The sequence below is a fragment of the Bombus affinis genome, chromosome 14 (genome assembly GCF_024516045.1).
Source record: "Bombus affinis isolate iyBomAffi1 chromosome 14, iyBomAffi1.2, whole genome shotgun sequence".
NCBI classification, from domain to species: Eukaryota; Metazoa; Arthropoda; class Insecta; order Hymenoptera; family Apidae; genus Bombus; species Bombus affinis.
This window is the reverse complement of record NC_066357.1, coordinates 7,623,475-7,639,336: the sequence shown is the minus strand read 5'-3', so window position 1 is coordinate 7,639,336 and position 15,862 is coordinate 7,623,475. Positions and strand designations below refer to the sequence as shown.

Genomic DNA, 15,862 nt, shown 5'->3' with positions numbered 1-15,862 from the left:
GATTAAAATTTTTTATTACTCGGCTAGAATGCTTTTGTCACAATCGCACCAGAGCTGGTCGCCTCAGCGAGATTAATCGAAGATACGAGCCATAAAGTCGAACGAGCGACTAGGCAAGAAAACCGCTCACGGAATTCTAACCGTTCTTCAATTTCCCACCCGAAGAACCAAATTCCTCTATTTGCGTTCCTCCTTTCCACCCCTGTGAAAAGTATTCGCGAAGTCGCGTCATTTAGCCTCACGACTCGGCTCATTTATTACGATCGTTGGTGGCCTGAAATAGGTCGCTGTTGGAAACTTTCGAATTTACGCCCACTTTCGAAAATATTATTTACGTCGGTTCCCGACACCCAGGTTATCCTGTTTCCTATGTTTTACGGCACGTCGACTGGAAATTCCGGCTCGCGCCACCAGAAACAAAAATTCTGCAGTTCCAACGACGTTAAGAAGTTTGCGATGATCCCATAAGACGTAAAGGCACTTACTGTCTCGCTCTACGCCCGACAACGTGACGCTGTTATTCAATGATTAGCGTCGAGTACCGTTAAACGACTAGTTGTAATCATTGCAATCGTTTCCTTTCAGTTGGCCTTCGTTCGTTCGTTCGTTATTATACGTAACGTACTCACATACTGCGGTAAAATCATTCACGGCATAAATATTTCTACATATTTCTCGTAGGAAATAAAATCGTGGAAAAGATATTGAAAAGTAATTTTCACAATTTTTTACTTCTTCAAACTTCGACGAATACAACAAGCATTCCTTTTTATAAAATTAGGGTACGAGTTTCGTTTAGCTTACTTTATCGACCTTACGAGATTAACGATGACGCGCGTATAATTTGTTGTACATTATCGAACTAAAAAAGATGCTTATATTAATTAAAAACATTGTGATTGGTGTAATGATAGCTGACATAAGTTAAACAGTCTACCTGTGTTGCTCTTGTTTATTCTGTCACAAGGATTAGTCTTTCCACGAACATAGTCAAAGCGAAATTCTACAGCGAAGACGTAGACGAGCCTTCGATTGCCAATAATCGATCGTTAGCGTGGCGAAGATTTTCGATCGGCTTTGACCGATAGAAAGGTCGGCCTGTTAACTAGAATGATAAAGGAAGAGAAGACGAAGCTTTGCGGTTGGCTCGCGTTGAATATTTTAACGTCTCGTTCGCTTATTCGCGGAGCCTGCTAAAGGCCTGTTTCCATCTGCTTGTCGGAAGTTGGTCGCAGCAGTGACTGTCAACTTTTCTGACAGCTTCATGCACAAATTTGACGTTGTCCGTGACACGCGAGTGCTCGAAAACGCGAATAAAAGTCTACTTTTTCGGTCGAACCGATCGACGAGGTAGTTAAACGACGAATGAATCAAAAATTTATTCCGCAAGTAGTGGATCTCGATGATATGTCAGGCTCTTGGTGGTTCTACGATTCAAACGATGTCTGTGCAATCGATAAAAAAAACGATTTCAAGTATTAGAACGTGCTAATAAGTTCGTGGCTATTTTCAGGTAGCCTACAACATTGTATTTTGGAAAATAAAGTTATTTTCAACAGAATATTGTCAGTTAGACGTCCAATTACTTATTCAATCGTTTCTATTCCAAACCGACCTCAAATACTAGCACGTTCCGTTACTTCATATCTATTTTACGATATTCTACGACGAATGTAAGTCTCTTCCTTCCGATAGAATATTATCAGTTTAAAAACTACTCTAATCCTGTCGTTTACAGTAAGCAATGTAACATACAAGAAATATTTCTTACACTAGAGATCTTCAAAATTCGAGGACTGTTACCTGAACCGTAAAAGCAGTTGCTTGTCACTAGTGATTTTCTACTTTGAAATTTCCGTTCCGAACTGATTTCAAGTACCAAGACCTGCGCGCCTATCTTCAGATGTTTCGTAACAACTGCAAGTTCATTTTCAATAAAATATTGCTGGTCTAAGAACTCTTTCAACCCTTTCATTGATAGTTGGTATTCTGTACATAGAACATACTTGTTACCGAAGACTATTCTATCCAACATCCAAAGACCATTACTTGAACCGTGGAAACAAGCAAATTTTCTCTTCCTTGTTATTATTAATTTCCTACTTTGATATTTCTATTTCGAACCGAGTCTCAATGAATATAGACATTATAAGAATAACCCAATACGAGTTAGTACGAACTTATCGAAGAGTAGCCAATAATAGTGGATGCCGCATGGATTATTCAGAGTAGATCGACGACTCGATCGAATCGGTTGGGGATCCCTGACTCGGAGCAAAACTACAGTCGTGCCAGTTAAACAGAGGCGTGCAGCCAAGCGTAGAGGGATGAAGGGGGATGCCGTGACTTGGACTAGCACTGAGTATCGATCTCCTCTATTATTAGTTCGTCGTCGACCCCCGTTAGAATCGTCAGAAACACCGCTCATAACTCTTTTCAGAGTTCGTTATCGGTCGTTTCATAGCGGATAACGCGTTTGACGTGACTGTTGGCAATAGCCTGTCACCTATAGCTTATGGGTTTCTTGTCTTCTGCGATTTCGCGACCGCCGCCTGCTTAGAAAGACGAAGACGACGCGATCACAAGGGGTTCGCGTGCTCAGGGCCACTGACTGCCTCCTGGATTACGTAAACAAACGCGACAACTCGATGTATCTAAGCTCGTTTGCAATCTTTTTTAGAGGCTATTCTTTAGAAATTGATAAAGTAGCCACCGCTTTACACATATCGCTGTTTTTAGGCTAATTCGTAGAGAAACGGCAATCGTTTGTGTTAATAGAATCTTTATTAGATTAGATCTGTAACAGAGTGGCTATAAAATGTATTTATTATAGCATTAGCATACCAATTAACTACACCCAGGTATATTAAATTCCGCACATTTTAATTTCACTAAATTTAACGTATGAAAGGCAAGGAAAACACAAAGATATCTCGCTCTTCGTTTTTCCTTCTTTCTCGCGTGCAAAGCTTTGTAAAATTACGATTGAAGTATCTTTTAAACCAAGCATTTTTCGATCCAACCACCTTTAGTACCTTTTCGTGGAGAGTCGAAAAATGCATCGGATGGTTAATAAAAAATTCTGAAGTTCCATTTAGAAAAGGAGTGCAATGCATAGAGGAGTCGAAAAATGCATCGTATGGTTAATAAAAAATTCTGAAGTTCCATTTAAAAAAGGAGCGCAATAGCAGTTTCCCGGTGTATCGTTGCACACCAAAAAGAAAAAAAAAATAAAAAAGAAAAAGTGAGTACCCGGAATCTTATCATGCCATTCAATTTCTCTATCTCTTCAGCGAAATCGGAGCTACGGCGTGGCCCAGTTGCCTGGTTCGCTCTGTATATTTTGTAAATTGTATTTTTAAGAAGTTGTGCAATTTTTGCACCCCCTCCATTGCGCTCCTCCAACAACTTTTCCCCTAAAACTTTCCTGAAATAACAATAGAAATGGTTTCCAGCGATACGAGAAGCCAGTTCGTTTATTTTAAGCAAACGTGCAGAGCATTTCTGTGATCGTGCTTCGCTCTTGTCAGCGAACTATGTTTCCCCAAATATCGCCAATAATTGGATTCCGCGACGCATTCTTTATTCGGTACGGCGACGTCGCGTCGCGAAGAAAAATATTTGGCGCGGTTTCGTCCAAGCGGAAAAGAGAACGCGCAACTCCGCGAGGCAGGGGCCGGCTATTTAGCTGTAAATATAAGCTTTCCAGGGACTGGTACACTACTGGAAGCTTCATATAACCCTCTTGGAAACCGCAAGCGGTTCTGTCGAAAGGAACAAAGGGGAGGTGGGCGAACAATGCGGCTCTATAATACAGAGCAGTTCGAAGCGGTATTGATCGAGTCATAGCTACGTGTTTTCTTCTTTCTAAAGAATCATTCTTCGATGCATTTCGTGGTTAACGTGCTCCTGCTGCCGTTATCACGTCGATGGACCTCATTAATTCCAACATCGTACTTGTACCCTATTACACGAATGTCGAGCTTTATCAGGATAGCCGGCGAATTTCATAGTTCACGAAGCAATCCGACGTGTACTGTGGTAGTTGTGTATACGGAATATTAAGAACTACTGCTAATAATTGGATTCGTAGTCGTGACGCAAGTGCGCACCATTCTTCGCGATAATTTCAATTCCCTGTTCCAGTCTGATGTAGACTCTTGCACTTTAAAACCAGACAAATCTAATCTGAATAGATACAATTGCATCTATGGAACATGGATTTTTCGACGTTATAATGAAGAAACTGAGGATTTCTATGCGTTATACGAGAGATTTAAGGATGTAAGTAATTCAACGCGCGAAAATACGCAGAATGCGGAAACATATGAAGCATAGTATTTGTTATAATATTCAATAGCTGAAATAGATTTCAGCTCAACTTCCATTTCCTTAACTACATGATGCCAGTAAAAATATGAATTTGCATAAATATCCAGGATCTAACAAGGAAACAAATTTTTCATCATCACCGCGTTCTCATCCGGGAACGAGAAACGTGTTTTATGGATTTTTGAACTCTTACGTCTGAAACTTGACATTCTACTTACAATTCGATCAATACCGGTCTTCGTAACAACGTTAAAGAAACTAAAGCGGTATCGACCGAATCGCACGTGCTTCCGTGTTCGGCTTAGCCTCGTCTGAACGCTGAATCAGTGCATTCTGCTGCATCGTAGGCGATACGAGTGCATCACAGCCTCGTGGGAACCAGCAAAGTATACGACGAATCGATAATACCGCTTTTATGTACTAACTCTTGTGGTCGCCTTCTTCAGAAGATAATATCGCTAGTTCCAAATATTCGTTGCTGTACATTGCTCTGTCACCCGTTCGAATACGTTGAAATGGACGAAAGAATCGGCAAGAAAACTTCTCGTAGCTCGCGATAACGTTTATTCCTGTGAAGCGTGCTGAAATTTCGAAGGCCGGGCATTTTTTTCATAACGAAGGCAAATATTTTCGCGGAATATTTTCTATCGAGCCGGTGGAACGCGACGGTGGATGGCTCGCTTTGATGCAAATTTCACGTCGCTTCGTTGGCTTCGCCGGTTAATGGAGAAGCTTTGTAAAAAATCAGGGCCGAGAACGCAATCAGGGACGCTTTTGAATTCAGCGATCCGGTGCAGCCGGCGCCGCGGCGTAGATGTGTCGCGCGAGACGTTTCAGAGACGAGACGTCGCGACGCCGACACAGACATTACGGGAAATGCGACCCGCGATGGATGCGTCGAACGACCTCGAACTTTAAATAGCGAGCAGCGCGGAAAATCCCAAGAATTGTTTCACTTTTGGGGACCACGTCAAGATGCTTGTGTTTGAGAACGAGCCTGATTAAGGAGATATCGAGATTTTCATGAATCTCGATCACCCAATTCCTATTTCTTTTTTGTATTTCCGTATCCTCAAGATCCTTAATCACGATGTTATTTATCTAGAAAATTTATTTAGTCATTTGTCCACGAATTATAATACGCTAAATAATAGATAATTTTCTACATGCATTGTTTATAAAATAGAAATATTTCTCATTCTATACCGTATGTGTTATAGTGTAATTAATTTTAATTAATTGTACTCAGGTGCGTAAAGTAATTAGACGTTCATATCTGATATTTTTTGACGTCCTTCGTTCCTTATAAAATATTCCAACGAGGCTGATTGAAACAGGTTCCCTGTACACATTGTCCTATTAACATAATATTTATTGCTAAATAACATTCTAATTAAGGATCTTCAAAGATTTGTAAATTCAAGCAAGAGGAGAAAATGGATTATACGAATATGAGAATTCTCATGACTTTCTCCCAGTCCGTATTTTTCAAACACTGCGACGCTATTTTATTTTCGCGGAAGTGACGGTACTCCGCAGCGACCCGTAATTCGCCGAGTTGCTCGTCGCGATTTTCATCGCGTAGCGCGCGCCTATGTGGACTTGGTTGCTTTTAGCCACGGAACCGGAAGTGCATTCTCCAGCTGTTGAGAGCAAGTTTTACCCACGGCGGGAATTTTTGTTTATGCACGCAGAGTCACGACACACGCCACGTCGAACAGGCGAGTGTCGAGTGAAAATCGCGGTGGGCTCGAAATTATACTCGCAGGACGTGGAAATCAACTTAGGGAAATTTTTCATTAAGCGAGACATAGTCTTTGAACGTTCGCTGGTGTCAAAAATTGATCTATCAAATTCAGATTTTAATAGCTTAGATATTAGGTTGTCCGAAAAGTTTCTTTCGTTTTATAAGGAAATAATAGACGCACAATGCTTTTTGTTTTATGTTAGTTTATTGAATTATGCACGAACATAATAATAAAAATAGGACGACATGGATCATACCTGATTCGATAAAATAATATAAAACAGAAATTGTTGTTCATCTATTATCACTTTATGAAACGAAAGAAACTTTTCGGACAACCTAATACTTCTATAGGAGTTCATTCTAGTTCGCTGTAATAAATAGACTACGAATATTTATACGAATTTGTATTTTTTTGCGGGTAATTTAGAAAACATGACGTGGACAGAAATTTGTATTACGTGCTGAATATTACAACACGTACTCCATTTAGGATATCTAACAGTAACGTTTACTGCAACTTTATCGATCGCTGAAATAAGCAATAAACAAAAGTAGAACGTAGTATATAAAAAGCAAACTAATAACAGGCAGACATTTTACATTAAAGTTTCTACATCGGCCGTGTATGTCTATTCCGTTACGATGATTCAATCAATACTGGTTCGACTTAACACGATCGATGTCCATCTGATGACTTTCAGGATTGCCGACCTCATTTCGTTTCTCATTAACGACAATCAATCATTCGTAGCACAAAAAACTCCGCTTCTATATTTCGTCCCACTCTATTGTACACAGCCTTGACACGTATTATCGTCGCGAGTGTTACATAAAAATTCTGGCAAACGCAGGACGTTAAAGAAAAAGCCTGTCAAGGAAAATAGATGTAACGATCTCGTCCTACAATCATAATACAGATATTGTATTTCCATTCGTGTTCTAAAAATTAAGACAGCAACGTTTCCGAAGCTCTGCACAGTAACGCAGCAATTTCTCGATGATTCTCCGGTTGCAATTAAAAACTTTGTTCCGTAATACTTTCGTACCGTGTGTTCGATGTTGGATAGAACGCATGAAAAGCAAAATTACGGCCTCTGGGCGGTAGTTAAAAGGTGCGATACACCGCGATACGTAGAGTGGGGGGAAGAAAAAAAGCACGATACATCTTGCAACGCGAAAGTTTATTCCCATAACAAGGGTGGTGAATTTTCAACGGATTCGACCCCTCTCTTCTTCTTTCTCCTTTAGTTCCTTCGAGATGGCTGAGAGTTTTCGTTATCGAGCCACTTATTACGACATTGTCCCGTGATACAACAACCGCTTGGCTTCTCGTAAAATACACGCCGAACTGGCCCTTATAAAGCAACTCCTTTGTACGTACTCCTGTTACGAAGATACATAGTGGCGAAGTTAACTCTCGAGCTGGCAACCAAAATTTTCATGCTTCTGTGATAACCAAAGTATCTGACTACCGTCGGCGTCTTCTTTCTACCCGTCAAATATAAAGGATATTCCAAGGAAACCTTATTTATTAAGGAATTTCTAAGGTTTCTCGACAATTTTCTCTACCATCCAGCAATTATTTTAAATAATAAGTTCATGGCTGTTTCCTTGAAACAGTACTACAGACTTATTATATACAAGATCTATCAAGAACCTTTTTATCCTATTTCTTTATAAATATATATATAAATATATATATGTGGCATGAAAAAATCCAAATAGGTATGTTCTCACACGCTTTAAACGATTTTTAGAACATTCTCCAAAACCTATACAGTAAAAATGGTACTTAAGGCGAACGAACTTACCGCTAGTTCGCAATGAACGTACTACGAATTTACCGAACGAGACAATACTCGGAATCTTCTCTTCGTTTCGAAATATCTGGAAGATTTTATTTTGAAAATCCGCGTAAAAATATTCGGAAAGCAGGGATTCGAAGCGACGATACGATGACGATATCGGAGACGGCATAAAAATTATTGAAAGAATACGAGAACCGGGTAATCGGGCGCCAAAGTAAGGATTAATTCTCGGCGCTACGTGCTCTCTGACGCCATGGTTTTCGTTTTGGGTAACTGTTATACAACGAGGCAGTTCAATATCGCTGCAACAGATTAGGTTGCGTGCAGTAACGAGCTACGCCTCGAAGATTCTGCTGCACGAACGAGAATGCATTTCGTTCCGCTCGATTCTACCGCGAAATCGAGATCCACCCTAATGGTGCTTCTTTTTCCTCTGCTCCTCCTTCTCTTCATTCGTCTATTTCGTTGCTTCTTTCCTTTCTTTTTTCTCCGCGTCAAGAATTCGGAAAAGTGGTTCTCGCCCCGGAAAAGAGCGAGCGTACGACGGGCAAAGAGCCTTAGAATCGGAAGGAAAGGAAGGAAATCCCATGCGACAAGAGAAACGACCTGGTCGTTACAGGAAAATAGGGATACCGTTGGAGCTATTGGAAGAAGCGTTTGTCGGTACGTCTCATTGGAACAAATCGTTGCCGATCTCTCGCAGGATCTCTAATATCGGGAGTGCAACCCTTAATATTTCTCCGTTTCGCGTGAAACGCGGCTCTCGACTCGCTTTGTTCCGCTTTGCTTCTGCCCCTTCGTCGTTCGATTCTCTCGCCTCCTCCTCGCGCCTTTTATATCCGCTGCTGGAGAAACCGTCTGCGAGACGATGACCAAGATACGTCTTTGTCGCCTGCATTCTTCCTCCTCGTCTTTGTTTTTCCGTTCAGCTTTCGTTTCTTCCCGATTTTTTCTTCGAATAATGTGGAAGACTCTTCTTCGATTTCTCCACCTGATTCTTCCACGAGGCACGTACTTCATTTCTCGCGTAACGTCGCGCACAGATATCGTGGCTTCCGACAACGCGCGATTTCTTACGTTGGTTGCATTGTTTCGGGCATAGCATTACGGTAAATAGAAAGTGGTAATCGCGTTTACTGGAGCCGTGCGATCATAGTAAAATGAAAATAGAAGACGAAATGTTTATTGAAAATTTACTTTTACTTACGTAGCTTTGATTTGGCTCTAATGTAGTTTTACTTGCAGAGAAATGGTCCCGTTTATATTACCAGGTTTCTACCAGTTTAAGTCATTAAATTTTGGATGCAACGCGGAAGTAGTTGTAGCTTCGTATTGGTTTGCTTGATGTAACATATAACGCGAACGACATTGCGTTGTCACGTAAAGTATAACACGGACGCCGTCAAAATGCAGAAGATGCTCGTTTTTGTTGATTGCGTAGCAACGATTAGATGAAGATCATTCGAAGATGCAGCGAATGGGACGAAAATAAAAAGTGGCACAATAGAGGCACGAATAGTCTCGGTAGAAAAATGGTCACGCGTATCTACGCCTACCTATTAACACTTTGACTGTCACGCCGAAATCACATGTTTCCCTCAGGACGCCACGGGAGTATTTTTATTATTCAAAGCATATAATGGCAAAATAATAATAAATTGATGATGTAAGACAACATTCTTCCCCAATGGACCATTTATCTTTTTGGTGGTCACGAGTGACCACCGTGGCGCCTTGGTAACAGTTGATAGCAACGTATTATAACAAGGCTTCGTTTATTTCCACAAACCAATCGCATTCGTTGTTTCGTCGTAAGTAAAACGTGCAGAATATATTGTTGAAACGTGTAGAAGATATTCGTAAACGGTATTTGCTCATTCTATATATAACAGTAAGGTATGTGCACACTTCTAATTTCAATTATATGATTAGAAAGCAGCATTTACGATTATTTCCTATTGTGTTTATAATAATATTCGTAGATTACCCCTCAAAGATATGGGTGCAAACACAGTGCACCGTTAGATGCAAGATTTGTTCTAATTTCTTTTTATTGATCTTCTAATAAAAATGTTTAATTGTTCAATGGGGCATTTTTTATTTCAAAGTGTCTTCTATTTATCGGTTACATTCGAAATGCCCTAACTGCTAATTTTCATTCAATTTTTACAACTGTAAGAAGTTCAAGCGCTTCGTTCACCAATGACCACCGTGGCAGTCAAAGTGTTAAATACAACTGGCAAAAACGTACGATTAAATCGAAGCAGTTAATCAGCGAGTTTACAAAGAAAGTAAAATATCGTTTTTAAAAATACCCAAACACCGAACATCTGCTTCTCGTGACAAATATTAGAAGGGATCGCTTCGATTCGTGGGGGATCGTGTAACGGGGTTAGCAGGAGGAAATGGACGCTTTTAAAATCGAAAAGAATGGCTGGAAACGTGTGTCGATCGTTGCCTCTCGCATTCTTCCAGGAGAATTTATCGCGGGCCGAACGATTCCTCGTAGCGAGCGAACCCGACGAAGATATTACATTAGGAGGAGCGCGCAACCAGCGATAAACAACGGCGGATCGACGCTCGTGAGTAACGAGAACAGCAAGTTCTCCCCGGTCGCCGGGAATCTGTATCCGCCAGTGTGTCTTGCCTCTCGCCTCCGTCTCCGTCTGCGCCGCCTCCCGTGGGCTTTGAGTTATTACATTTTCTAGCGAGGCCGTAGCCCCGGCTACAACGAACAAAAGGATGTGCAAGAGCGATACCAGGGAATATGGTGTCCCGGCTGTGTATCGGGAAAATCGTAGCACGTGTCGCGACACGAATTTAACACGCTTTAAATAGAAATTCGATCGATATGGGAAGAAAATGATTCCACCGAGAATTCGCGAATTCTTCCAGATTCTCCCAAGGAGGATCGTAAAACTATGGGCATTTTTGGCATCGCCCGGAGTTGAAAAATTCAGGATGTTGAAGCGTGTCTTGCAAGGAACAGAAAATGTTCTTGCAGCTTCTCCGAGAAACGATCGTTAAAAGAGAATCGAAGCGTGAAAATATAGCAGTCGATCGAATTCACCTAAACGTTATATTTCATCTTCTTCTGAACGATTTTCAAGATAATTAATGAGAAAGTCAGTGATATTCAGTCATAGATCGACTGAAGTTTGAAATCAAGGAAAAACAAGTGCTATGAGATCATTTGAGCTAATTATCGATATGTAATTAGAGGAAGAAATTGAAGAAAAGAGATATTGTTATTGTAGCTTCACGATAGTCAAAACAATTGCAATACTTTTCCATCACAGATTCGAGCTATGATGTTTGTCATCGTAAGATTACATCTTCCTACATTCGGAGAAATGCTTATGATAAGGATGATGTTATGTTACGTTTGGTACCGAATCATGATAAGAGATTCTTCCTATTACGTTGATTATCAAAGATATCGAATTCATGCAGAATGGAATAACAGCATTTTACAGAAAACAACATTTTATTTCCGTTATTTTGAATACACATTGGTAGATAAATATTCTCGAAATATTTTGTGTGCGTATTGATCGACAACAGAAAAATCGGATTGGGAGCTTTTCTGACACACACATGTGGATGCAAAGTCGGTGTTGGCGTTGTTATTTTCTGCCACTAAAAATAACCAGTTTTTAACATCCTCCCTTCAGAATGGTCTGGATCGCTTGCGATCTACGATCGAGGTGTATAAGTAGTCTAATAGCTAGAAAAATTTACCGAATGTCCAGCTGGACAAATTGTAAAGTACAAATTAAATAATAAAAAAGAAAGTAGTCTAATATCGTTTCGAATAAAAGAATATGCTGCCCTGCTTACTTCTACCACGTTCTCTGGATCACTTCTGACTAAATCTTACTTTTCTATTATCAGAAAATTTCTGAAGTTCGAGGAAAATAGAAAGGAATCGTTATGAATGGTCTTTTGTCCTAATTTTATACCAAGCATTTCCTTAAAACATTGTTAATCTTCTCCCTTCCGGTGGAAATAAAAACGAGAATCGCTTTCTACCGAGATTTCAGAATAATATGGACTATCTCTGATTTTCTATGGAGATATTACGAGTAGCTTAACGTCGTTTCGAACAAGTATGCTGTTATGTCTTAATTACAACATCCTACCCAGTATTTTAAGACATCGAAAAAGCTGAAGGTTTATAATCTTTTTTTACGACCTTTGAGTTTCTTCTTTCGATTAAAACTATTTAGTAATTATTTCGTTACAGTCAGTAGAACGTACCTTGGCTTAAAAAATTAAAAACACCGAGGGAGTTTAAATATTTCAACATACTTTATAGAATGATGTAATACTAGCCATTTTAATACTTTAATTAAGGCAATATAGTAAGTGAATCAAGTTAATTGGACGATCGATTTATGGAGCAGGAGATTGAGTAAAGCGGTGTATAATTATATTTTTTTTTCTACAAATATATCAGAAAGATTGTACTCTTCATTATCAATAATTGATAGGAAACAAATTCTTCAACAGTTTGAAATAACTTGTGCCCTGAGAAATTTAAAGGCTGTACACGTACAACATCGCTGTATTCTCTGAATCGCTTTTCGCCCGCACCCATACACTCTACCATAAAGGTTCTCCGGCTCTTCTCTCACGTGTATCATTCGTAATTCTGTTACTCAGATCACTGGTCGCAGTGTGCTCACACAGGGATTCGTATCAGCCCGCGTAATTTAGCTTCGTTTTACGTTAATCTGTCTTCATCTTCTCGTGGTTGTGTGTTCATCAATGTTTTAACGCTGTGAATTGAAAAGGATTCGAGAATGGTGTGCGCCGGGAACGCGCCAGGCAAAACGTAATCTCGAAAATAGAGCCGCTTTGACATCAGCGTGTGTGTTCCGGGAGAACAGTGGGGAAAAAAGGCCGGTCGAGCGATAAAACCGAAAAAAGTCCGCTCTGAAACGCCTTTGTGTGTTTCATCTATCCGCGATGACTTTGAAAACTGCGCGTGTGCTTGAATTTCATGCGCGAAATTTTTTTCTAAATTTCGAAATCCAGCTCCGTTGTGTACATTTTAGTTTATCGCTCAGCCTTTATCTTCTCCCCTTTCATATACTTTTTTTCCACTTTTTTAATCTTTTTTTCTTTTTACTTTTTAATGGAACATCGAAATGGAGAATATTTTGCGACGCTCGCCGTTTCCGACGAGAGTCCTTTGACTCTGAAATAGCGACGTCTCTTCGTTTCGATTTTCGATTGAAATTCGGCGGAAAATTTCCGGAGATCTGGAAGCTCTAGGCGTTGAGTTCCATTAAAACGCTTGAAATCAACGAAGGAACGCCGTGAATTCGGAAGAACAATTCGTGCTGGAGACGTGGCGGCGGAGAGGTGGCCGTAACCGGGTTGCGTTTAGTGGCCTGGGCACGACAGAACTCGGTTAATTGGCCGTTTTCTAATTAACTTCGATACCGAATCGCAGTTCCCTGGAAAAGTGCAGTTTATTTCTCAGTCGAGGAATAAATTATTTTACGAGTAACAGAGAAAAAGTTAGAACTCGCCGTTAATTCTAGGAAATTACGACCTCTTAATTACCACTGAGAACCAGATAAAACTTTGTATTCTCTTACTGCTGCTTCTACGAAGTTTCGAACTCTCCTACCAATAAATAATAATAGATGAAATAACGAAGAACTCATATTGAATTATCGGCTTAAGGTATAGCAGAAGAATTGCGTTCGTATCATAAACCCGACGTAACTTAATTACTCTCAGCAAATTATTTTACTCAGATACCTGAAAATAGCTAACCATAATTTCCACAACGTGACACACGAGTTATACAAGAGTTGCACGTAGTTTGTGACGCCTGATGCTCCACGAAGGTCAGTGCATATTATCACTCACACGATGAAACCGCGGATAGGTTGACAGTCGAGCCATTAACCAACGCAATATAAAGTTTTATAAGATATATATATATATTGCGAAACATGATGTGCCAGTTTCGAAGAGACTGCTCTTACGTTCGAGAGATTTTTCCGAAACTCTTCAATTCTCGTAACTATAAACTACAGGCTGGCAATTTTGGGTCAGCGCTAAGCTGCTCGAAACAAGGAGAATGAAATGATTAATGAAACCAGTGGCTCGTATCGGGAAGCCTGATGTTCCTAGACAGCGGAGGACAATCCTGGATCGTTTTTGATGGATCGACTGATCGTGTTGATGGATCGCGGCATTACACGACTTGTTACTTACCTTTGCCGGTACAGATCGTAGCAACGATCCTTGAGTACCCTGCATCGCGAATTTATTCCATCCAATTTACTATTCTATTGGTAATTTTGTCCTAGAAATCTCATCAAGCAAACAATACGACAATAACGAGAGATTCGAAGCCTTCTCAGCGCGGTACCTCAGAATCTCTAGAATTGAGCGTTTCATCAACGTTGCAGCAAAGATCAAACATTTTCAAAAATTACACGGTTGAATTTCTTCTTTAAAACACTTTGACTGCCACGTTGGTCATTGGTGACCGAAGCGCTTCAACTTCTTACAATTGTAAAAATTGAACGAAAATTAACAGTTAGGGCATTTTGAATATAACCGATAAATAGAAGATACTTTGAAATAAAAAGTGCCCATTGAACAATTAAACATTTTTATTAGAACATCAATAAAAAAAAAATGAGAACAAATCTTGCATCTAACGGTACACTGCGTTGAAACACCGTGGCCTCCTGTGCGAAACATGTAATTCCGGCGTGGCAGTCAAAGTGTTAACATTTTACATTTGAATGATTTTTTAAACCCCATAGTTTCTAAGATATTCTGTAAAATATTTTTTCAGTCCCAATATCGAGGAATGTTCTCATTCCTGTAACATGGATCGAGACACGTAAAGGATACGTGTTAAATATTTTTTCCCGCAGTTATATTGATCGAATCGAATCAGGAAAAAGATTTCCTTCGTGAGAAATACGAAGTATACCGCTAAATTATACAAAGACTCGATAGGAATTAACTTCACAACTTTTACCTTAGGTTTATGAAACATTGAAACGCGTCTTCCTCTCGCTCGAAAATCCTCAAGCGATCGATTCAATCGTAAAAGTTCTGCAATCAGATGATCCTTGACAATTTTCCACGACTGAGAACGCCACACTTATTCCTATTTTTATCTGAATATTGTTATATTTTGAAGAGTTTCGGTAAAGTGAAGCGATTGGAAATTGGAAACGTCATTGGATATTCACGATCTGGCTAACGATACCAGGAACAGAGCGTATCAAATGATGAATGCTCGGTAGTTAGTCCATATCTAGAATGGAGACTTCCGATAGTGGTTGAATCAAGTAACGCGCTAATAAAATCAATTCATCAGAGAATATGTATTAGATACGTCACGCGTGAAAGCGCCCGAGCATGGTGGATTTTGACGTTTACAACGATGATCGTTTTTAAATTTCATCAAAATAATTACGACAGTCACATCTTGTTAAATTCTAATGAGATTTCAAAACGTTTTGCGTACACATGAAAAGTTTCTACGGGTGTTGGAATACTTTTTGAGTAGGTGTGGATCTACATACGTAAGTTTGATAAAAGAATTAGTAATGGCAGGTAACTACAAGCCTGGATTCAAACTTTATCATTTAATTTTCATTCGGGAGAAGGTTTCTTCAGAATGCATTAACTGCGTGAAACGCGAGGAATTCTCGCATAATTTCCCAAGGAAGAATCTCTCTTCATTTGTATTCCACGACGTTTCAACGAAAACGGGGAATTTCGCGAATCGTTCGTTTCGTCGCTGTTTTCCGATAGCTCGAAATAAACAGGCAATCGTCTGGAATTTCCAGCGAGAAAAATTCTCGTCTTTGGCACACAGCGCGGAGATTGCCTCGATATAACCTGGTAATTCAATTAAAACAAATGGCATATTGCAATTGAAATAGTACGAAGCAGCGTCGATTATTTGCTGTCATCATTACAT

General features: G+C 39.9%; 1 protein-coding gene and 1 long non-coding RNA gene across 5 annotated transcripts in view; one reads left to right on the top strand and one right to left on the bottom strand.

Annotated features, from left to right (window-relative positions):
- The window catches only part of LOC126923997 (uncharacterized), a 301,345-nt gene that overhangs the window by 43,189 nt on the left and 242,294 nt on the right, over positions 1-15,862 (bottom strand). Inside the window, exon 5 of one of the 4 annotated variants that reach the window (XR_007713366.1) lies at positions 13,098-13,355. The exons of the other annotated variants lie outside the window; for them this stretch is intronic. This is a non-coding gene — a long non-coding RNA (uncharacterized LOC126923997). Of the gene's footprint in view, positions 1-13,097; positions 13,356-15,862 lie in introns of those variants that run through there. 4 annotated transcript variants of the gene reach the window in all.
- The window catches only part of LOC126923992 (complexin), a 324,121-nt gene that overhangs the window by 99,184 nt on the left and 209,075 nt on the right, over positions 1-15,862 (top strand). The window lies entirely within an intron of this gene.